General features: G+C 40.5%; 1 long non-coding RNA gene across 1 annotated transcript in view; it reads left to right on the top strand.

Annotated features, from left to right (window-relative positions):
• LOC148777027 (uncharacterized) overlaps nt 1-13091 on the top strand; it is a 36937-nt gene extending 23846 nt beyond the window's left edge. The window contains exons 2-3 of the long non-coding RNA XR_016038003.1: nt 8653-8867; nt 9631-13091. This is a non-coding gene — a long non-coding RNA (uncharacterized LOC148777027). The remainder of the gene's footprint in view (nt 1-8652; nt 8868-9630) is intronic.
• The last annotated feature ends 9781 nt before the right edge of the window (nt 13092-22872 follow it).

The following is a 22872-nucleotide window of genomic DNA, read 5'->3' as shown; positions in this document are numbered from 1 at the left end:
AGGTTAATTAGAGATAGGTAATCTTACGTTATAGTAATCATCCTTCTGTCAGAATAAATTAACCTTTTTAGCTCCTATTTTCTGGAATTCCCAGCCTCTGTGGACTGTCTTCTCAAGGCATTAAATAGCCTCATAAAACTTTAAACTCATTTGAATTTAGAAATCCCCATCACTGATAGAATTATTAAACGTGATAATCAGAAATTTACTCTGAGATCATTGAAGGTAACCCTAATTCAGGCATGTCACAGCCTTCTTCCTTCCTACCTGTGTGATCTGGGGAGATTCAGTGATCATCTCTGGGTCTTCATTTCCTGACTTAGAGAATAGGGATAAGTTGGAGCCACTTCAGCTTGTGGAAATCAAATGGGATTGCACCTCCAGTAGATTCTCAGAGCCCTGCTGAAATGTTTGAGATTGTGAGGATTGTTTTGAAATGTGATCAAGTCAGAGGACTTTACTTTTTCCACTGTTGGTGTTAACTGATCCCTGATATCATGGAGTCTTTTCCCCTGGCTCCCCTGTATCCTTGGCAGGGAGAAAAATAATGGTGAACAGTTGTGTGACAGAGGATTCTCTCCACCTGTGGCTCCCACAATTCTTTGTTATATGTGTGGCCCGGGGACCAAATGTGTCAGTCCATCAGAGACTAGAGCTTGTTGGGCCGTCTGTGCTAGAGATTCATGACGCCCCATGACAGCCGCACTGAAAATTACCATGCCCTGAAAAAAATCTATTAACAATTTGTACATATAGTTCCTCTGCTTATTTTTTTTTAAGACAAAATATTGCAGTGAATTTCATCAGAAGTAATTTGGGATCTATTCAAACATTTGGCTTTAATTAGGAAGCAGGAAAATATGTCAAAACTAGATCCCATTTGGACAGGATTTGTTTATCCTTCTCATCTTGAGTTTGGGCCCCAAATCCTAGTTTTGAGCCTTTGGCTTATTTAGATACAGATGCAACTTACTTCAGTGTTGGATAAGAAGGATGGTGGCCTATGCATATCAGCCCCCAAAATGAAGAGCAGGAGAAAGTCACAGGGTATGTAATGCCGCCTGTGTGGACAGAGGGGCGCCACTAGTGGGTGGGTAAGTGAGTTCTTCATGAGGTGGAAGAAATCCCATTCCTTAGAGCTTCTCCTGAGCAAAGAATGGATGTATTTTTAAAAAATGCTTTGATAAGCTACTGGGGAATAGTTGTTAGTTAGTACTTGGGTTTCTGCATAGAGCCCTTTGTTTTGGTCACTTCTCTAAAGCATTGGTAAGCAGATTTGCAGGTAGAATTAAGGAGAGGGCTGAGTCTGGGAGTATTTATGAGGAGAATGGAATAAGAGATTCTGAGGAATGCTGGGGGCAGTGAGGAGCCAGTTTGTTGGGCCCTTTAGAGAGGGAGTAAAGGAAAACAGCCACTTGGTTTAAGAAAGACTTTGAAAAACAAGCTTGTTTAATAGAGATTTTCTAAATTAATTTTTCAAATAGGAGATAGAAACGCATGTTTTAACACAAGTATCAAAACATGGACCATAAAGTTTCATTAATAGCCTGGTCCCTTAGTGTTCACCCCTCTCTCCACCGGGGAGACAACCATTGTTTTTTTTTTTAATGTAAGCTTGCAAATTTCTTTATATGCATAAAAGCATATATGAATATTGATCTTTATCTTCCTCCTCTGCCTTTTTTAACACCAAATATAGGTTATTTCATTGTTTTGTACCTTAATTTTTTTTTTTCATTGTACTGTATATTTTGGATGGACTTCCCAGGTGGATCAGTGGTAAAAAATCCACCTGTCAATGCAGGAGATGTGGGTTCAATCCCAGACACAGGAAGATTTCCTGGAGGAGGAAATGGCAACCCTCTCCAGTATTCTTGCCTGGAAAAATCCCATGGACAGAGGAGCTTGGCAGGCTGCAGTCCCCAGGGTCACAAAGAGTCAGACACGACTGAGCACGCATGCACAGCAACAAATACATTTTGCACATCTTTCTTGTCACCACACAGAGAACTTTATGATTCTTTTTATTTCCTGCTGCTTTCCATTTTATTGATATGTCATAATTAATCTAACCTATTTGTGGATATTGGGTTATTTCTAATTGTTTGAATTTATAATGTTGAGTAAACTTATATAGAGCTTGGGGCTTCCCAGGTGGCGCTAGTGGTAAAGAACCTGCCTGCCAACGCAGGGGACATATGAGATGCAGTTTTGATCCCTGGATTGGGAAGATGCCCTGGAGAAGGAAATGGCATGGCAACCCAGTCCTGTATTCATGCCTGGAGAATTCCATGGACAGAGGAGCCTGGTGGGCTACAGTCCATGGGGTCGCACAGAGTTGTCCACGACTGAAGCAACTAGAGCCAGACATCCTGGAATATGAAGTCAAGTGGGCCGTAGGAAGCATCACTATGAACAAAGCTAGTGGAATTCCAGCTGAGCTATTTCAAATCCTAAAAGATGATGCTGTGAAAGTGCTGCACTCAATATGCCATCGAATTTGGAAAACTCAGCAGTGGCCACAGGACTGGAAAAGGTCAGTTTTCATTCCAATCCTGAAGAAAGGCAATGCCAAAGAATGCTCAAACTACTGCACAATTGTCCTCATCTCACATGCTAGTAAAGTCATGCTCAAAATTCTCCAAGCCAGGCTTCAGCAATACGTGAACCGTGAACTTCCAGATGTTCAAGCTGGTTTTAGAAAAGGCAGAGGAAACTAGAGATCAAATTGCCAGCATCCTCTGGATCATGGAAAAAGCAAGAGAGTTCCATAAGAACATCTATTTCTGCTTTATTGACTATGCCAAAACCTTTGATTGTGTGGATCACAATAAACTGTGGAAAGTTCTGAAAGACATGGGAATACCAGACCTGCCTCTTGAGAAATCTGTATGCAGGTCAGGAAGCAACAGTTAGAACTGGTCATGGAACAACAGACTGGTTCCAAATAGGAAAAGGAGTACATTAAGTTTGTATATTGTCACCTTGCTTATTTAACTTGCATGCAGAGTACATCATGAGAAATGCTGGGGTGGAAGAAGCACAAGCTGGAATCAAGATTGCCGGGAGAAATATCAATAACCTCAGATATGCAGATGACACCACCCTTATGGCAGAAAGTGAAGAAGAACTAAAGAGCCTCTTGATGAAAGTGAAAGAGGAGAGTGAAAAAGTTGGCATAAAGCTCAAAATTCAGAAAACTAAGATCATGGCATCCGGTCCTGTCACTTCATGGCAAATAGATGGGGAAACAGTGGAAACAGTGGCTGGCTTTATTTTTTTGGCTCCCAAATCACTGCAGATGGTGATTGTAGCCATGAAATTAAAAGACGCTTACTCCTTGGAAGGAAAGTTATGACCAACCTAGACAGCATATTGAAAAGCAGAGACATTACTTTGCCAACAAAGGTCTGTCTAGTCAAGGCTATGGTTTTTCTAGCAGTCATGTATGGATGTGAGAGTTGGACTGTAAAGAAAGCTGAGTGCAGAAGAGTTGATGCTTTTGAACTGTGGTGTTGGAGAAGACTCTTGAGAGTCCCTTGGACTGCAAGGAGATCCAGCCAGCCCATCCTAAAGGAGATCAGTCCCGGGTGTTCATTGGAAGGACTGATGTTGAAGCTGAAACTCCAATAGTTTAGCCACCTGATGTGAAGAGCTACCTCATTTGAAAAGACCCTGATGCTGGGAAAGATTGAGGGCAGGTGGAGAGGGGGTGGCAGAGGATGAGATGGTTGGATGGCATCACTGACTCAATGGACATGAGTTTGGGTAAACTCCAGCAGTTGGTGATGGACCAGGAGCCCTGGTGTGCTGGGGTTCATGGGGTCGCAAAGAGTCAGACATGACTGAACTGAACTGAAGCAACTTAGCATGCCATTTCACATGGAGCTTATTTTGCATTAGCACAAACATACCCACAGAAAGAATTCCCAGTGTTGGTATTGTTGGACAACATATATGCAGTTGGAATTTTTGATTGACTTTGCTACATTTCCCTCCTAAGGAGTTGTACCAATTGATACTCCCAACAGAAGTAAATGAAAGCCCTTGTTTTTCCAAAGCTTTGCCAATGCAGTGTATGTTAGATTTTTATATTTCCACAAACCTGGTAAGTAACAAATAGCATCTTGGTGTCTAGCGTTTTTTTTTATCAAGTTCAGTTTTTCAAAAACTTCAAGCTATCTCAAACTTACAGAAAAGTTTTTTTTTTTTTTCCTTATTAATAGTAAGTTGCTGACATGATACTCCTGCACTCTGGAAAACCTTAGGTATATATTTTACAAACAAGTACATTCTTTTTATAACCAAAATAAAACCATCAATATCTGGGCATTAGCTTTGCTACATAACTACCATCTAACCCTCAGACTCCATTTATGTTTAGCTTATTATCCATAATGTGTCCTTTATAGAAAAAAATATCCAGTAAGAATCACGTGTTGTGCTTAGCTGCTGGGCCTCTCTAACCTCTTTTAATCTGAAATAGTTCCTTCTGCTTTCTTTACATTTCATGATCTTGAAAGGCCAGATATTTTGTAAAATTTCTCTTCATTTGGGTTTGCCTGATGTTTCCTTTTGACTCAACTCAGATTATACAGCTTTGGCAGGGATATCACAGAAGCAACGCTGTGTTCTCATTGTAACCTATCAGATGGTGTATAATTTTGAGTTACTGCATTAATGACGATGTTCATTCTGGTCATCTGATTGAAGTCATGGCTGCCAGGATTCTCCATTGTAAATTTAATCTTTTCCTTTTGCAGTTGCTAATGTCTTTTGTGGTAGGGTCCTTTTGAGATTATATAAATATCTCTTTCAGTTTTATAATTTGATTTTACTAATTTGTTTCTTTTAGTTATATCACTGTGAACTCATTGGTTTCTATTATATTGAATAGATCATACTCTGTTACTGTCATTATTTATATTGTTGGTCAGATTACCCTAGATTTGATGAGTGGGTGCTCCTTCAACATGGCTCCTCTGTCCTTTTGACTTACTTCTATCATTCTGTGAGCATTTCCTTGTTTTCTGATTCAAAGAGATGTTCCAGGGCCACCTTGTACTTTTTCTGAGCCAGACTTGGAATTACTAATTTCTTCAAGGACGCTTTTAGCAGAGAGTGGTGTATGGAAGTTAAGATATGGTACTAGGCGTGCTCCTTCCTATTGGGGTGTCTCTGTTCCTAGGCCACCTTAACAGACACATATTCACATCTATATTTGTTTATTTACCTCTATAGGAAAAACTATGAGTCTATACCATGCTTTCAATTCTTACCCGACACCACGGGATTGATTTTAGTTTTCTGCCTTAGCCTATTTTTAGTTCCCTTCTCTGACAGTGAGAAGCTAGCTCTCATTATCCTTACAGATTTCCCCAATTGATCATTCCCTGTGTGTAAACATCTCATGCGCTGCTTCACTCCCACATAAAGACTTGCCACTCTCCACGTGGGCTTTGTGTCTCCCCTTCCATTTCCCACTCCGCCTCCCCCATCTCCCAGAGAAGTTCTCTTTGCTCCTCCTCAAGCTTCTGAGTCCAGCTTTAATTTATATTCTTTTTGTTGTGAGTGAGGTTGAGCAATTTTTAATGAAGAGTGCCAATATAAACCCTATCTTCATTTCCCATACAAAATGTTCAGTAAAGTCAACATTGCCCAATAGTATTTTTGTTTGAGTGAATAATTTAGTAGTATTTGAATCAGAGCTGAGTTTTATGTTCAGCTGCACAGAGTGCGGTTATTTAAATCATTTGTTCACTTAAATTATTTGTTGAAATCACTACGTTCCAGCCACTCTTCTAGGCACCGAGGATCACGTGGTAAAAAAAGAGACAAATTGTCTTCCCTCATAGAATTGATATTTTTAACGGTGGAGTCAAAGAATGAGCAAGTTAACCTATCAGCTTAACGTGTAATTGCCAGTAGTGAAAAAAGCTAAACAGAGAATAAAGCATAGTGACAGCATCTACTGTTGTAGGTGCCAGAGCAGCAGGGAAGCCTCAATGGACCCCCAGTGACAGAATGAAAGAAATGTTTTGTGCATAGATCCCCAAAGATCAGCATCTGGTGAATCATGTCCACCTGGAAAGAACAAGCCAATTTCTGGGTTTCAGAGCCTGGATCAGAGAGTCAAACCAGATAGGAAGGAAGCTACTCCACAGTCTTAGACATCTTGCTAATTAACTTTGGAGTCACTTCCCCCACGTAAGTAAAGTTGCTCAGTCGTGTCCGACTCTTTGTGACCCCATGGACTGTAGCCTACCAGGCTGCTCTGTCCATGGGATTTTCCAGGCCCACGTAGGCCTGTGCAATATTGCCTTCTCAGCTTCAGTTCTAACAAAGACATGAGAGGCAGCAACTTCATAAGTAGTCAAAAAAATCTTTGTCTTGAAATTCTTTTAAACCTGTTTCTAATCTTGACATCATTCTTGCAGGTTAGGAGATATTACTTCCTTCTTACAGACAAGGAAACTGAGACTTTTGAAGATCAATAATGTACTCAGTATTATGCAGCTAGTGAGACATTGAGCAGTGATTAACTCCAAAGCCCAGCTCTTCCAGCTGTTGACAAGGGTCAGACTCAGTCCTGTTATTTTTTGGGAAGTGCTTTGCAGAGGCAGTTCCCCTATGATGTAAACTAGGGCCCTAAATAAAGCAGGATTCTCTAGACAATGGACCTCGTGCTAAAACTTAATTAACATCCTCCTGTCAGGTAGGTCTGTTTCCATTTCAATTACACTAAAATATAAACAAATTTTTATTCACCTTTTTAGGTTGAGATATTATCCTCTAATGTTAAGAATCCAGGGTATATTTGATGACTAGTTATATACTTCCAATAAACTAAAAGTATACATCCTTATTCGGAGAAGGCAATGGCAAGCCACTCCAGTACTCTTGCCTAGAAAATCCCATGGATGGAGGAGCCTGGTGGGCTGCAGTCTGTGGGGTCGCTAGGGGTCGGACACGACTGAGCGACTTCACTTTCACTTTTCACTTTCACACATTGGAGAAGGAAATGGCAACCCACTCCAGTGTTCTTGCCTGGAGAATCCCAGGGATGGGGGAGCCTGGTGGGCTTCCATCTATGGGGTCACACAGAGTCGGACACGACTGAAGTGACTTAGCAGCAGCAGCAGCAGCAGCATACATCCTTATAAGAATGCACAATATTATTTCACAGCAAGCACAACTACCCCACCTGATAATCTTATAAATGTACATGTCTGTACTGTATTTTACCAATGAGATCACAGATAAATTCACCCAATCAACTCAGCAAAGCCCTGATCACAGATCGATTACTTAAATAGATTTATTTGGATTAGATATGAAAACTCAGTAATTAAACTGTAGAGATGATTAATATTATACTTGAAAACAGATAATAAAACTTCATAGTTGGGGAATAAATTAAAAATATTATATCCATCAAAAATCAAGTTTTAAAAAACCCCAGAAAAGGTAATAAGAGCAAAATAGTTGAATTGCTTTGTTTATAATGAGAAAGACTTGTCACTGTGGAAAAATGAAATTTGCCTCTTCTGGGCTTTAACCTAAACATGGGAGAGTGTTATCTTACCGGTCATTTGTGGTCACGTGGGAGTTCCTGCCTGGAATGCTGTATTGAGACGCTGTGAGTACTAATCAGGTTGTTTTTCGGTCACTCAGTTGTGTCCGACTCTGTGACTCCATGGACTGCCGCACACATGTCAGGCTTCCCTGTCCTTCACTATCTCCCTGAGTTTGCTCAAACTCATGTCCATTGAGTTGGTGATGCCATCATCCAACCGTTTCATCCTCCCTCTTGCTTGGAAAGGTGAATGAGTGGTGGCTTTCATTTTGCCTGGGGCTGCACAGATCTTGAAAGTAAGTGAAAGTGAAGTCGCTCAGTTGTGTCCGACTCTTTGCGACCCCATGGGCTGTAGCCCACCAGGTTCCTCCCTCCATGGGATTTTCCAACCGAGAGTACTGGAGTGGGTTGCCATTTCCTCACTGCCAAACTAACTCTGCAGTGGCAACTTCAGAACACAAAATAAGCACTAGACCTAGAAATGCTCAACACCCAAACTTAATGTATAGTCAAATAAATGGTTTAGTCTAGCACCTACCAGCCTTTAAGAAGAGCTTGTCAGTATACTCTTTCCTGTTGAAAGGAAAGAGTAGTATACTCTTTCTTGTTGAAAGGAAAGAGTTGGAGAAGTCTCCAGTGCTGGGGGAAAGGAAATCAAGACTGTGTGAGGAGATGGCCTGAGAGGTGGAGGCATTGCTAGGATCTTCAACAGCTGTGGCCTCTACCAGCTGGCATCAAGGCCCTGGTTACAGCCCAGGCAGGAGAGGCATGGGGAAGTGGAAAGGATTCTGCACAGGAAAACTAATAAATCATGCCATAAATAGCAGCATTAGGTGAAAAGAAAAGAATCACTTGGCAGTGTCTTTTTCAACACAGAAGCAAAATGTATCTACATTTTTGGGGAGTGACATTCAAGAAACTATTAGTACTTGGGTACGAGTTGGGGATAGGTGTTCCATAAGCCTGATTTTTCACTATGTGCCTTCTTATACTGTTTGAAAATTTAAATCATGCATGTATACTTTTTAATTGTAAAGAACAAGTTTAAAGTTAAGACTTTTATTTTCTATATATAGAGGTCGTAACTGTGGTGTGGTCACTCACCTAGAGCCAGACATCCTGGAGTGTGAAGTCAAGTGGACCTTAGGAAGCATTACTATGAACAAAGCTAATGGAGGTGATGAAATTCCAGTTGAGCTATTTCAAATCCTAAAAGATGATGCTGTGAAAGTGCTGCACTCATTATGGTAGCACATTTGGAAAACAACATTGGCCACAGGACTGGAAAAAGGTCAGTTTTCATTCCATTCCCAAAGAAGGGCAATGTCAGAGAATGTTCAAATTATCGTACAATTGCACTCATTTCATGTGCTAGCAAGATTATGCTCAAAATCCTTCATGCTAGGCTTCAGCAGTACTTGAACTGGCAATTCCAGATGTATAAGCTGGATTTAGAAAAGGCAGAGGAATCAGAGATCAAATTGCCAACATACGCTGGATCATAGAAAAAACAAAGGATTTCCGAAAAAACATCTACTTCTGCTTCATTGACTATGCTAAAGCCTTTGACTACATGAATCATAGCAACTGGAATATTCTTAATGAGATGGTAATACCAGACCACCTTATCTGCTTCCTGAGAAGCCTGTTGTGCAGGACAAGGAGCAGCAGTTAGAACTGGACATGAAACAATGGACTAGTTCAGAATTGGGAAAGGAGTACGTCAAGGCTGTATATTGTCACCCTGCTTATTTAACTTCTATGGAGAGTGAAGTGAAAGTGAAAGTTGCTCAGTTGTGTTCGACTCTTTGTGACCCCATGGACTATATACAGTCCATGGAATTCTCTAGGCCAGAATACTGGAGTGGGTAGCCTTTCCTTTTTCCAGGGGATCTTTCCAACCCAGGGATTGAACCCAGGTCTCCCACATTGCAGGCGAGTTCTTTACCAGCTGAGCCACAAGGGAAGCCCCAAAACACTGGAGTGGGTAGCCTATCCCTTCTCCAGTGGATCTTCCCGACCTAAGAATTGAACCAGGGTCTTCTGCCTTGCAGGTGGATTCTTTACCAACTGAGCTATCGGAGAACAGCATGCAGAGTACATCATGTGAAATGCCAGGCTGGATGAAGCACAAGCTGGAATCAAGATTGCTGGGAGAAATATCAGTAACCTCAGATATGCAGATGATACCACTTTACTGGCAGAATGTGAAGAGGAGCTAAAGAGCCTCTTGATGAAGGTGAAAAAGGAAAATGAAAAAGCTGGCTTAAGGCTGAGCATTCAAAAAACAAAGATCACAACATCCAGTCCCATCACTTCATGGCAAATAGATGGGGAAAATGTGGAAACTGTCAGATTTCATTTTCTTGGACTCTAAAGTCCCTGCGGATAGTGACTGCAACCATAAAATTAAAATATGCTTGCTTCTTGTAAGAAAAGCTACAACAAACATAGTGTATTAAAAAGCAGAGATATCACTTTGCTGACAAAGGTCCATATAGTCCATATGGTTTTTCCAGTAGTCATGTATGAATGTGAGAACTGGATCATAAAGAAAGCTGAGCACCAAAGAACTGATGCTTTTGAATTGTGGTGTTGGAGAAGATTCTTGAGAGTCCCTTGGACTGCAGGAAGATTCAACCAGTCAATCTAAAGGACATCATCAGTGACTATTCATGGGAAGGATTGATGCTGAAGCTCCAATACTTTGGCCACCTGATTCAAAGAGTCGACTGATTGGGACAGATCCTGATGCTGGGAAAGATTGAAGGCAGGAAAAGAGGACCACAGAGGTTGAGAATGGTTGGATGGCATCACTGACTCAATGGACATGCCTTTGAGCAAACTCAGGGAAATAGTGAAGGACAGGGAATCCTGGCATGCTGCAGTTCATGGGGTTGCAAAGAGTTGGACATGACTTAGTGACTGAACAACAGGTAAATATCCACTCAGGGCAGACATTTTTCCAAAATATTGTTTCACCTATTGAAATAGAAATTTTCATTGGTAAATTCTGGAAGTGAGCTATTGCTAACAGAATGATCCTTAGCATTTTCAATATGATTGATTACTTAAATCTGTATAAAATTACCTGTAGTCAATCGGGATCTATAATAATTTATAGTTTATAATGGTGAAATAATGTATAATATGTGTTGGATCTGATTTAATCCTTGTTTTTAATTAAGTTCTTTGGATTAGAAGTGTTTCTAATTAACTGAAACTAAACCACAATAGTGACTTAATTTATCATTTATGAAGCCTGTGACACATTTCAGCTGATCATAAGCACAGACTTTTTTTGTAATATTGATTTTTACTTATTTGACTGTGCTGGGTCTTAGCTGTGGCACGTGGGATCTTTAGTTGCTTAGTTGTGGCTTGTGAATTTTTAGTTGTGACATGTAGGATCTAGTCCCCTGACCGAGGATTGAATCCCCTGCATTGGGAACATGGAGTCTTAGCCTCTGGCCACCAGGAAGTCCCACAAGCATAGACTTTTAAAATAGCATATGAGTGGCCAACAGTGGCTTTAAAATGAATAATAATATATAACATTCGTGTTTATTAAAATCATGTATATTTGTTTTAGGATACTTGGAAATTGTAGAAATAGTAAACATTCCCCACCTATAAAATTTCTGCTTTTTACACCTACTTCTATGAGTGTATTTTTTCTTGCAGCCTTTTCCTCTTCAGTCAGTTCAGTTCAGTTCAGTCGCTCAGTTCAGTCCGACTCTTTGCGACCCCATGGACTGCAGCACGCCAAGCTGCCATGTCTATCACCAACTCCCGGAGTTTACTCAAACTCATGTCCGTTGAGTCGCTGATGCCATCCAACCATCTCATCCTCCGTTGTCCCCTTCTCCTGCTGCCTTCAATCTTTCCCAGCATCAGGGTCTTTTCTAGTGAGTCAGTTCTTTGCATCAGGTGGTCAAAGTATTGGGAGTTTCAGCTTCAGCATCAGTCCTTCCAGTGAATATTCAGGACTTGATCGCCTTTAGGATTGACTGGTTTGATCTCCTTGCAGTCCAAGGGACTCTCTAGAGTCTTCTTCAGTACCACAGTTCTAGATGGAACTGAGAAAGCTGAGTGCACGTAGGGAGTGAGGCCAGTGGCTGAGAGGGCAGGAGAGAGCCAGAAAGTAGTGGGTTCAGGCGAGACTTTGAATCCTGGGAGTTGGGTCAGTCCACGCTTAGCATGAGTATATCCAGTCTCCTTGGCTTCTAAACAGTCAACGATTGACAGGAGTTCTCTTTTACCATGCTGGATGCCAGAAGACAATGGAGTCACATCTATTGGCACTTCTTAAATGCCTTAGAAATATTAATTAATGCGTTTATTCTTCACAACAGTCCTGTGAGGTAGGTATCATTTTAATCTTTTCACCAGTGAGGAAACTGGGTCTCAGAGAGGTTTAGTAATAGGGCCAGGGTCTCATAGCTGGAAAGTGACAGCCAGGACTCAACAGGAGCGGTCTGGCTCCAGAGGCACATTGATTTTTTATCACACCAATAGATTTTTTATCACACCAAAGTAAAATTTAGATTTTTACCTACCATCATACTCAAATATATATTTTTGGCATATTAAAGCCTTAAATGTGCATGAAAAGCTTTAAAAATTGTTAAATAAAATATAAGGAAATATCTTTCACCCATAAAATAGTGATTATTATTTTAAACAAGACACAAGATACAAAAAGTACAAACCATAAAGCAGAAGAGATGAACCTGCCTGGTAGATATTCCTAATATTACTTTATGTACATTTCGAAAGCATTAAAAAGTAAAAATAGGAGCCACAGATGGAAAGAAGATGTTTCCAATACTTATTCCTGACTTTCAAAGGAATGGTATTCCAAATATACAAAGAATCCTACAAAATCAATAATAGAGAGATCAGCAACCTGATAGAGATATTGATAGGTATAGGAAAAGGCATTTCATAGAAGGGAAAAACTGGCCACTAACCCAGGAAAAGATGCTTAAACTCACTTGTAATTTGGAAAAATAAAAACTCATTGCAATACTATTTCACACTCATCAGACTGGCATATGATTTGAAAATTCCGTTTAAAAATTTGGTGAGAAAGAGAAACAAAGAACCCATACCACTAATGAGAGACTGTGGCAAGTCAGTGATGTACCTCAAAATGTGGAATTCAGCAAAGTCTTGCATGGGCACAAGGAGATTGGGGCAAGAAGGTTGATGCCAGCATTGTTCGTAAGTATGGAAAAATATCTAATTCCAATAATAAAAGTGTGGATAAGTGATGTGTATGTAGTAGAAAGGAAAGATATAAGCATCTGAATGCAGAGTTCCAAAGAATAGCAAGGAGAGATAAGAAAGTCTTCCTTAGTGATCAATGCAAAGAAATAGAGGAAAACAACAGAATAGGAAAAACAAGAGATCTCTTCAAGAAAATTAGAGATTCCAAGGGAACATTTCATGCAAAGATGGGCTCGATAAAGGACAGAAATGGTATGGACCTAACAGAAGCAGAAGATATTAAGAAGAGGTGGCAGGAATACACAGAAGAACTGTACAAAAAAGATCTTCACGACCAAGATAGTCACGATAACGTGATCACTGACCTAGAGCCAGACATCTTGGAATGTGAAGTCAAGTGGGCCTTAGAAAGCATCACTACTAGCAAAGCTAGTGGAGGTGATGGAATTCCAGTTGAGCTATTTCAAGTCTTGAAAGATGATGCTGTGAAAGTGCTGCACTCAATATGCCAGCAGATTTGGAAAACTCAGCGCTGGCCACAGGACTGGAAGAGGTCAGTCTTCATTCCAATCACAAAGAAAGGCAATGCCAAAGAATGCTCAAACTACCGCACAATTGCACTCATCTCACACGCTAGTAAAGTCATGCTCAAAATTCTCCAAGCCAGGCTTCAGCAGTATGTAAACCGTGAACTCCCAGATGTTCAAGCAGGTTTTAGAAAAGGCAGAGGCACCAGAGATCAAATTGCCAACATCCGCTGGATCATGGAGAAAGCAAGAGAGTTCCAGAAAAACATCTATTTCTGCTTCATTGACTATGCCAAAGCCTTTGACTGTGTGGATCACAAGAAACTGTGGAACATTCTGAAAGAGATGGGAATCCCAGACCACCTGACCTGCCTCTTGAGAAACCTGTATGCAGGTCAGGAAGCAACAGTTAGAACTGAACATTGAACAACAGACTGGTTCCAAATAGGAAAAGGTGTACGTCAAGGTTGTATATTGTCACCTTGCTTATTTAACTTATATGCAGAGTACATCATGAGGAACGCTGGGCTGGAAGAAGCACAAGCTGGAATCAAGATTGCCGGGAGAAATATCAATAACCTCAGATATGCAGATGACACTACCCTTATGGCAGAAAGTGAAGAGGAACTCAAAAGCCTCTTGATGAAAGTGAAAGAGGAGAGTGAAAAGGTTGGCTTGAAGCTCAACATTCAGAAAACAAAGATCATGGCATCTGGTCCCATCACTTCATGGGAAATAGATGGAAAAACAGTGGAAACAGTGTCAGACTTTATTTTTCTGGGCTCCAAAATCACTGCAGATGCTGATTGCAGCCATGAAATTAAAAGACACTTGCTCCTTGGAAGGAAAGTTATGACCAACCTTGATAGTATATTAAAAAGCAGAGACATTACTTTGCCAACCAAGGTCCGTCTAGTCAAGGCAATGGTTTTTCCCGTGGTCATGTATGGATGTGAGAGTTGGACTGTGAAGAAAGCTGATCGCCGAAGAATCGATGCTTTTGAACTGTGGTGTTGGAGAAGACTCTTGAGAGTCCCTTAGACTGCAAGGAGATCCAACCAGTCCATTCTAAAGGAGATCAATCCTGGGTGTTCATTGGAGGGACTGATGCTAAAGCTGAAACTGCAATACTTTGGCCACCTCATGCGACGAGTTGACTCACTGGAAAAGACTCTGATGCTGGGAAAGGTTGGGGGCGGGAGGAGAAGGGGACGACGGAGAATGAGATGGCTGGATGGCATCACCGACTCTGTGGACATGAGTTTGAGTGTACTCCGGGAGTTGGTGATGGACAGGGAGGCCTGGCGTGCTGTGATTCATGGGGTCGCGGAGAGTCGGACACGACTGAGCGACTGAACTGAACTGAACTGAACTGAATGTGGTAGAAAATCTGAGTGACCTTTAGTCATATGTGTCAGTGTGTAGCTAAATCCCAACATTATTATGTTAGACGAAAAGGCAAAAGGGGAAGCATCTGTACAATAGAATACTATGTGTATAAAGTTTAAATATATGCCAAATAATATTGTACCTTGTTCATAGGTGCTTAATATATACCATGGAATACTACTCAGCCGTAAAAAGGAGTGCATTTGAATCTGTTCTAATGAGGTGGATGAAACTAGAGCCCATGCTATAGAGTGAAGTAAGTCAGAAAGAGAAATATAAATATCGTATACTGGCACATACATGTGGAATCTGAAGAGAGAGCACTGATGAATTTATTTTCAGGGCAGCAGTGGATAAACAGACATAGAGAGCAGACCTACGGACAAGGTGGGAGGGGAGGAGGGAGAAGGGGAGAGGTGTGGGGAGAGAAACATAGACATTTACAGTACCACGTGTAAAGCAGTAGCCAGTGGGAGTTTGCTGTATGACTCGGGGAGCTCAAACAGCGGCTCTGAGACAGGCTGAAGGGTGGGGTGGGGAGGGAGATGGGAGGGAGGTCTGGGAGGGAGGGGACATGATGTGTGAATGAAAACCACAAAATTCTGTAAAGCAATTATCCTCCAATTAAAAAATTAAAAAAAAAAATTAAGGCATCTCTCAGTTTATTTGCAGTGGAGAAGAATGCCCTGTATAAAGAAATATGTTTTTAAAAGTTAAAGTAGAACAATTTTTGTTTTTTTTTAAAGATAAGTATAAAGTATTATTTTACTTCAAAGGACAACACTGTGATTTAAAGTTAGGTTAAAATCTTGATGGAAAATGTACTCTTGGTTTTAATAACTCCTGATAAATACTCATAGTTTAAGTAATGCCCTCTTTCTCCAGAGTGCTGCTGCTGCTGCTGCTAAGTCACTCCAGTCGTGTCCGACTCTGTGTGGCCCCATGGACGGAAGCCCACCAGGCTCCCCCGTCCCTGGGATTCTCCAGGCAAGAAGTGACACATGTATAAGTAACTAACCATTTAGTGCTTAAAAGTGAGAAAAAGTGAGTTAGTCGCTCAGTCATGTCTGACTGATTCCATGGACTGTAGCCTGCCAGGCTCCTCTGTCCGTGAACTTCTCCAGGCAAGAATACTGGAGTGGGTTGCCATTTTCTTGTCCAGGGGATCTTCCTGACCGGGGATTTAGTGCTTAAGTAGTATTGTTTTCATAGGATGATGTGGTTGAATGGGTCACAATGAAAGTAAAAACACAAATAAGGTTAGCATTAGGTTAGTTTGCTGCATTTCCCTGGGGCCAACTCTAGGAGAGGAACATTTCTGTGTTAGTCCCAGAACTGTGGAGGGTGTTGAAATGCTTTCTAATTGCCCAGTTAAAGCTTTGTTTATATAGCATTTTTTCAAGATTCGTGGAACATGTTGAGGTGTCAGATATTCAAGAACTCTGTTATACAAATCATTGAAAGAAAACCTTCCTGGATAGGGAGGTGGGAGGTAGCAGCGGGGGTGTTCATGCCAAGTCACTTCAGTCGTGTCAGACTGTGTGCTATGCTGTGGGCTGTAGCCTGCCAGGAGAGAACAGGTTTATCTTAAAGGTCTCTTTTTGGTTTCCCTCCACCATGCCTCTCTTCTGTCTGCATCCTAATCCAGGCTCCTGTGTCTTGCTGGGTTACTGTAGGTCATTTTATATGTTCTTTCTTCTACAACGCCCCTGCAGCCTCCCACCCTAATTCTAGTTGGCCTTCTACTCAGAAACGTACAGTAGTTACTGGTTTCCCACCAGGGGAGATCACTCTGCCTTGTTTTGAAGACGTGCTGACTTTCTCATTCATCTCAATTTGGACTCTGTTTTCAGGTCAGTTCCTCACAGAAGCTGGCTTGTGACAGAGTTTTCACTGGCCCATAGTAAAATGATAAGAACATGGAAAATGTGGCTAGAATAGTGTATTCAAATTTTTAAAAATTGAGATTGTTTTTGCTTTTTTTGTGATCAGATGTTCATTCTTCATCGAATGCTGCTTGTTGATGGCAGAATTTTGAAGAGATCTTGCTTGGGAAAAGTGTAAGTCGAGTTTGATGGTTGCCTTCTTTCCACCTCCACACCTCTCTTAGTTCTCCCTTCACAAAAACACGATGCAGACACACACAGAGACACACACTTTCTCTCTCTCATTTTCTCTTTCACTCACACACACATACTTTTTTCTCAAATTTTGTTTTTGCAGGGCAGGGAAACGATGATCTAGGTTGTTTTACGTAATTCATGCTCAACAGTTGTTTATTTTCACTTCTCTGTCCCTTCTCACGGCCACGCCTGTTGTCTCGAATATCCTCCTGATACTTCAGTACAAATCTACACTTCCTGTAATGCTCAGATCAAATCTCCTCTCCTTCAGCTAATTTTCTTAATCACTTTGTGACAGTTTTATCGCTTTATTATTAGTATGGGTATTGGTTGACATAAGAATTTTGGTTTTTTGATGCCTATGAAAGAAAGAACTTTGGCATTTTGTTAATATTAGGGAGATTTGGTAAGGCCATAAAGATTCATATAAAATGGTTTCTATTAGTCCTAAATCTGTTGTGTATGGTAGAGTTTTAATGTAATAGTTATGACTAGCATACAGTGACTCTTCACCAGGTATTTCCAGCATTCTGCTTTGCAGGTCTCCTGGTGTTAGGTGTATCCATGTGACTGATTTTGGCCATTGAGATGTGAATGAAAGTCGAGTGTTACTCCCAGATGGAAGCTTTTGAGCAGCTATAGGAATATTCCAGTTGGCAGGTGATCTTTAGCTTGGCTTCTAGGGCCTTCCCTGGTGGCTCAGACAGTAAAGAATCTGCCTGCAATGCAGGAGACCTGGATTTGATCCCAGGATTGGGAAGATCCTCTGGAGAAGGAAATGGCAACCCCACTCCAGTATTCTTGCCTGGAGAATCCCACAGACAGCCTCCACGGGGTCACAAAGAGTTGGACATGACTGAGCGACTAACACTTTAACTTTTTTGAGTCCTAGAGTGAGTATGATGTGAAAGAGAGCCCCAAACAGCCTTCAATGGGCTTGTAGTGTGAGCAAGAAATAAACTTTTGTTTCTTAATCCACTGAGATTTTGGAGGTTGTAGATAATATTAATAACAGCACAACTTAATCTATCGATACAAATATACATTAAAAAAATAAAATTTCTAACTTTATTGATAATTTAAAAATTAATCATTTTTAATGTTAAATATCTACCATTTCAATATATATCATTTCTTATATTTAAAAAAGAGAATATTGATACCTGAATCATTTTAATGAGATAAATACCAAAGTCTCAGGATCTCATAGTATCATTCAGAAACATGTAGAATGGATTTTAAAATATACAATGGAACACTGAAAGTGGCAAATTGGCAACTAAAATACATGAGATGTATCTTCCTCAAATAAAATAGATGAGGAAGAACATTCATATGTAGATTAAAATATTAAAAGCAAAGCAAGAATCTGGTAAGATCTCATAAAGGAGTCTTGACCCTTCAGAAATAATTTCCTTTGATTCTTCAAGATGGTTGTGTATGTTACCACAAAGGTCAGTAAGTAACTGACTCACCTTATAGACCTAAATTAACTTTTGAATGCGGTTTTGTTTTCCTGCCACAAAGATTTTTGGGAGCTTGGCGCCATCTTCTGGTCAAATGCTAACTTTTCGGATTCAAAACCTTTTTTGACTTATCAGTAACTACTTTGATTATACTTTCTAGTAAATACCATTAAGTAAATAAGTAAAATTTTTTCAAATAAATTTCAGGAACTTATCCATATAAAATGAATGTATGTCTGTACAGTTTTAAACTACCTATATTTATATGACAGTTGCAATTTTGAATTTTTTTAATACTTGTTTTTGAGAACATTACACAAATAAAACTGTCACCTTTTTCTTAATATAAAAAAGAGTGTGTTTTCCAAGGAGAATTTAGAGTTATCTATGTTCAATAATACTTAAATTTATATTTTCAAATTTCTATAAAAACTTGATCTAGAGGTGGTGTGTGTGTGTTTAATTTCAGAAACGATTTTTAAAATACAAGAAGGAGAAAGGGAAGGAAGCTGTAGATAACTGTTAATTGTGTTGCATTCAGCCTTGTGGTGGGTGCTTTTAGAAGGTGTTCTCGTTTACTTCCCACCACCCTGCTTTTGAGTAGGTAGTGTTGCCTTGGTTTTACTGCTCAAGAAGTGAAGTCGCTCAGTCTCTTTGAGACCCCGTGGACTGTAGCTCACCAGGCTTCTCCGTCCATGGGACTCTCCAGGCAAGAATACTGGAGTGGGTTGCCATTTCCTTCTCCAGGGGATCTTCCCGACCCAGGGATTGAACCCAGGTCTCCCACATTGCAGGCAGACGCTTTAACCTCTGAGCCACCAGGGAAGCCCATACTGCTCAAGAAATAAGTCTAAAAGGTTATGGATGTAAATGCTGATGTTTGGGCAGAAAGCAACTTTATTTTATTAGAATGATTGTAATTGCTCATTTATTAAGTTGTTCCAGGAAGACTGAATCAACAGATTTTTTTCAATCTCTTTTTTTTGTTGTTTTTGGAACTGATTTTTGTCATTGTTAATTAGATTCAGTAGATATCTGATATAATTCTGTTTTTAGGAGAATGAAAAGCACAGAGTTGTTTGTGTTCTTTCCTGTTACGCTTTTGTTCACTGCTGTCTCGTGTCCAGAGGAAGTAGCAGCCTTAAGTGTAAAGCAGGCCTTCAATTTCTGTTTCAACAGAAAGAGAAAAGAAAGGGAGAAATTTAGAGAGAGAAAGGAAAAGAAGGGAAGGCAGGAAGGGAGAGGAGCTAATCCTCTCACTTCAGTTCAGTTCAGTTTAGTCACTCAGTCGTGTGCAACTCTTTGCGACCCCATGGACTGCAGCACGCCAGGCCACCCTGTCCATCACCAACTCCCGGAGTCTACCCAAACTCATGTCCATTGAGTCAGTGATGCCATCCAACCATCTCGTCCTCTTTCGTCCCCTTCTCCACTTGCCCTCAATCTTTCCCAGCATCAGAGTCTTTTCAAATGAGTTAGTTTGTCGCAGCAGGTGGACAAAGTGTTGGAGTTTCAGCTTCAGCATCAGTCCTTCCAATGAACACCCAGGACTGATCTCCTTTAGGATGGACTGGTTGGATCTCCTTGTAGTCCAAGGGACTCTCAAGAGTCTTCTCCAACTACTTGGCACATAAAAGGCCAAGTAGAGGTGTTGTGAACTTGGGGTGGTGGAAGGTTAGCACTCACTGTAATTTTCTATATGCCATGCACGATTAAAGGGTCCCCTGTTGGCTCATTTGGTCAAGAATCCAGCTGCAGTGTAGGGGACCCAGGTTCAATCCCTGGGTTGGGAAGATCCCCTGGAAAAGGAAATAGCTACCCACTCCAGTATTCTTGCCTGGGAAATCCCATGGACAGAGGAGCCTGTCAGACTATGGTCCATGGGATCTCAAGAGTTGAAAACGATTTAGAGACTAAAACTACTACTACTATGCACTGTTAAGCACATTATACCCATAAATTCATTAGTCCTAAAACTAACCAAGTGAGCTCTTTATTATTGTTTTCAATTTCACAAATGAGAAAATTATACTTAGTGTGGTTAAGTATTTTACCCAAGGTCACACAGCTCACAGTCAAGATTTAAATCTTTATCTATCTGACTTATATGACTTATTTTTTAAAATGGACTATTTACTCATTCATTTAGCAAACCATTACTGGTGTGTCACTCTTGTCAGATAATCTCATATCTTCATATGTAATATGTTTCACCTAATTTGCACAAATCAAATTCTAGATTTTAGCCCTCAATTTTTCTTTTCCTGGGTTTCAATTTCCTCTTCAAATTATCAATATAGTTAATAAAATCAGAAAATTGGGAGGCATCCTTAACTCTTTTCTAAAAACTCTCAAACCCTAATCTCATGTTTTACAAGATTTTGTAAGACCTGTTCCCTACCCCATCTCTTCCTTCATTTCTCTCCTGATGCTTATCTGCTAGTCATGCGGGCATTCTAGAAATTTTGAGAACAAATCAAGCTCTTTCTTACAAAAGGATTTGATATGTGACATCATCTTCCTGAAATGCTTCCTTTATCATTTCTCTCAGGTCTCAACTTAAATGAAGCCTCTGCAGAGAAATTTTGTCCTGACAAACCATAATTAAAGTTTTTTTTATTTCTGAGTAGATCCTTTGTTATTCTATCATAGCACTTTGCTCATTTTCTTCTTAGTACTTGGAATAGTATAGAATTATTTTTACTTTGTTTCCTTGTTAAATGCGTCTCCATAATAGACTGTAAGGTCTTCGCATCTTTAAATTTGTCTGTCTGGTTCTTGCTGCAAACCTGAGAGCACTGGACTTGGTACCTAGAAGGTATTTGATGAATATTAGCTTAATCAACAAATAAACAATTTTTGGTGGAACTTCTTGCATCCTGTCTGTGCATTCAGAATGCTTCTCTGAGGCCCATAATGATACCCATTTTATGAAGGGGAACACTTTTGTTCTACCAGGATTTTGTCTTCAGCCTCTTCTGTTTTCTTCCACAACTCTCCATGGATTAGAATCTCCTAAACCTAACCCTTTAGCTGGGACATTTCTTTTAATATTAGGCTGCTATTACTATGAATCTTCTGAATACAAGTAACTTAAATGTAATGTTTTAATCAAAGCCAACTTGTTATTTTCTTCCCATACTTCTTTCTTCTTGTCAGTCAAGATCGACATCCACACCATTCATGCAGTCCACCAGGCTAGCAATGTGAGTCCTCTGGAGTATTGCTCTGCTTCATCCCATATCTGATCCAGGAAGTCCAGCCCATTTTAGCTCAGATGTGTCTCCCAGTCTGATTGCTTATCTCATCTTTGCTGCCTGTGCTAAAACACATGTCATACTCCATCTCAGAGACCTTTCATCCCTTTACTGTCCTCAGGATAAATTCTAACCATCTTTCCATCAGTGTGACAAGCTGTGCTTTACCCTTTAAGAATTAGCCCACATCTGTGTGACGCTCCTTAGTCACTTTCTCTTCTGATATCCCACTCTGCATTGTGTACACATTTAATTGAGCACTTCTCATGTTGAATTGTCATCTGTCCATTAAATGTCGGATTTAAAAAACAAATATTGTGTCGGGTCTTAGGTGTGGCATGTGGGAGCTTCACTGTGGCGAATGGGCTTCTTGCTAGATGTGGCACGTGGGGTCTAGAGCATGCTGGCTCAGTAGTTGTGCCACATGGGTTTAGCTGCCCTGTGGCAGGTGGGATCTTAGTTCCCCGGCCAGGGATCAAACCCACATCCCCTCCATTGGAAGGCAAATTCTTAACCACTGGACCACCAGGGAAGTCCCAGATTTTGGACTTTGAGGACCGTGTCTGGCCATCTCCATCTAGCAAGTTGCTTTTGCATAGTTTCAGTTGGTGTTTAACGTCTATTTTCAAGACAAATGATGATCAGAGAGATCAAATGGGTTCCCCACTATTACGGCAGAAAGCAAAGGAGAACTAAAGAGCCTCTTGATGAAAGTGAAAGAGGAGAGTTTAAAAGCTGGCTTAAAACTCAGCTTTCAGAAAACTAAGATCATGGCATCTGGTCTCATCACTTCATGGAAAATAGATGGGGAAAAAATGGAGAGAGTGACAGACTTCATTTTTTGGGCTCCAAAATCACTGCAGATGGTGACTGCAGTCATGAAATTGAAAGATGCTTGCTCCTTGGAGGAAAAGCTGTGACCAACCTAGACAGAATATTAAAAAGCAAAGACATTACTTTGCCAACAAATATCCATCTAATCAAAGCTATGGTTTTTCCAGTAGTCATGTATGGCTGTGAGAGTTGGACCATAGAGAAAGCTGAGCTCCGAAGAATTGATGCTTTTGAACTGTGGTGTTGGAGAAGACTCTTGAGAGTCCCTTGGACTGCAAGGAGATCCAGCCAGTCCATCCTAAAGGAAATCAGTCCTGAATATTCACTGGAAGGACTGATGCTAAAGCTGAAACTCCAATACTTTGGCCACCTGATGTGAAGAATGACTCATTTGAAAAGACCCTGATGCTGGGAAAGATTGAAGTCAGGAGGAGAAGGGGGCAACAGAGGATAAGATGGTTGGATGGC

This window comes from Moschus berezovskii, chromosome 8, assembly GCF_049115385.1.
Source record: "Moschus berezovskii isolate FMDL1 chromosome 8, NW_MosBer_1.0, whole genome shotgun sequence".
NCBI classification, from domain to species: Eukaryota; Metazoa; Chordata; class Mammalia; order Artiodactyla; family Moschidae; genus Moschus; species Moschus berezovskii.
The sequence above is the reverse complement of the archived record's forward strand: the minus strand, read 5'-3'. Positions and strand labels throughout refer to the sequence as shown.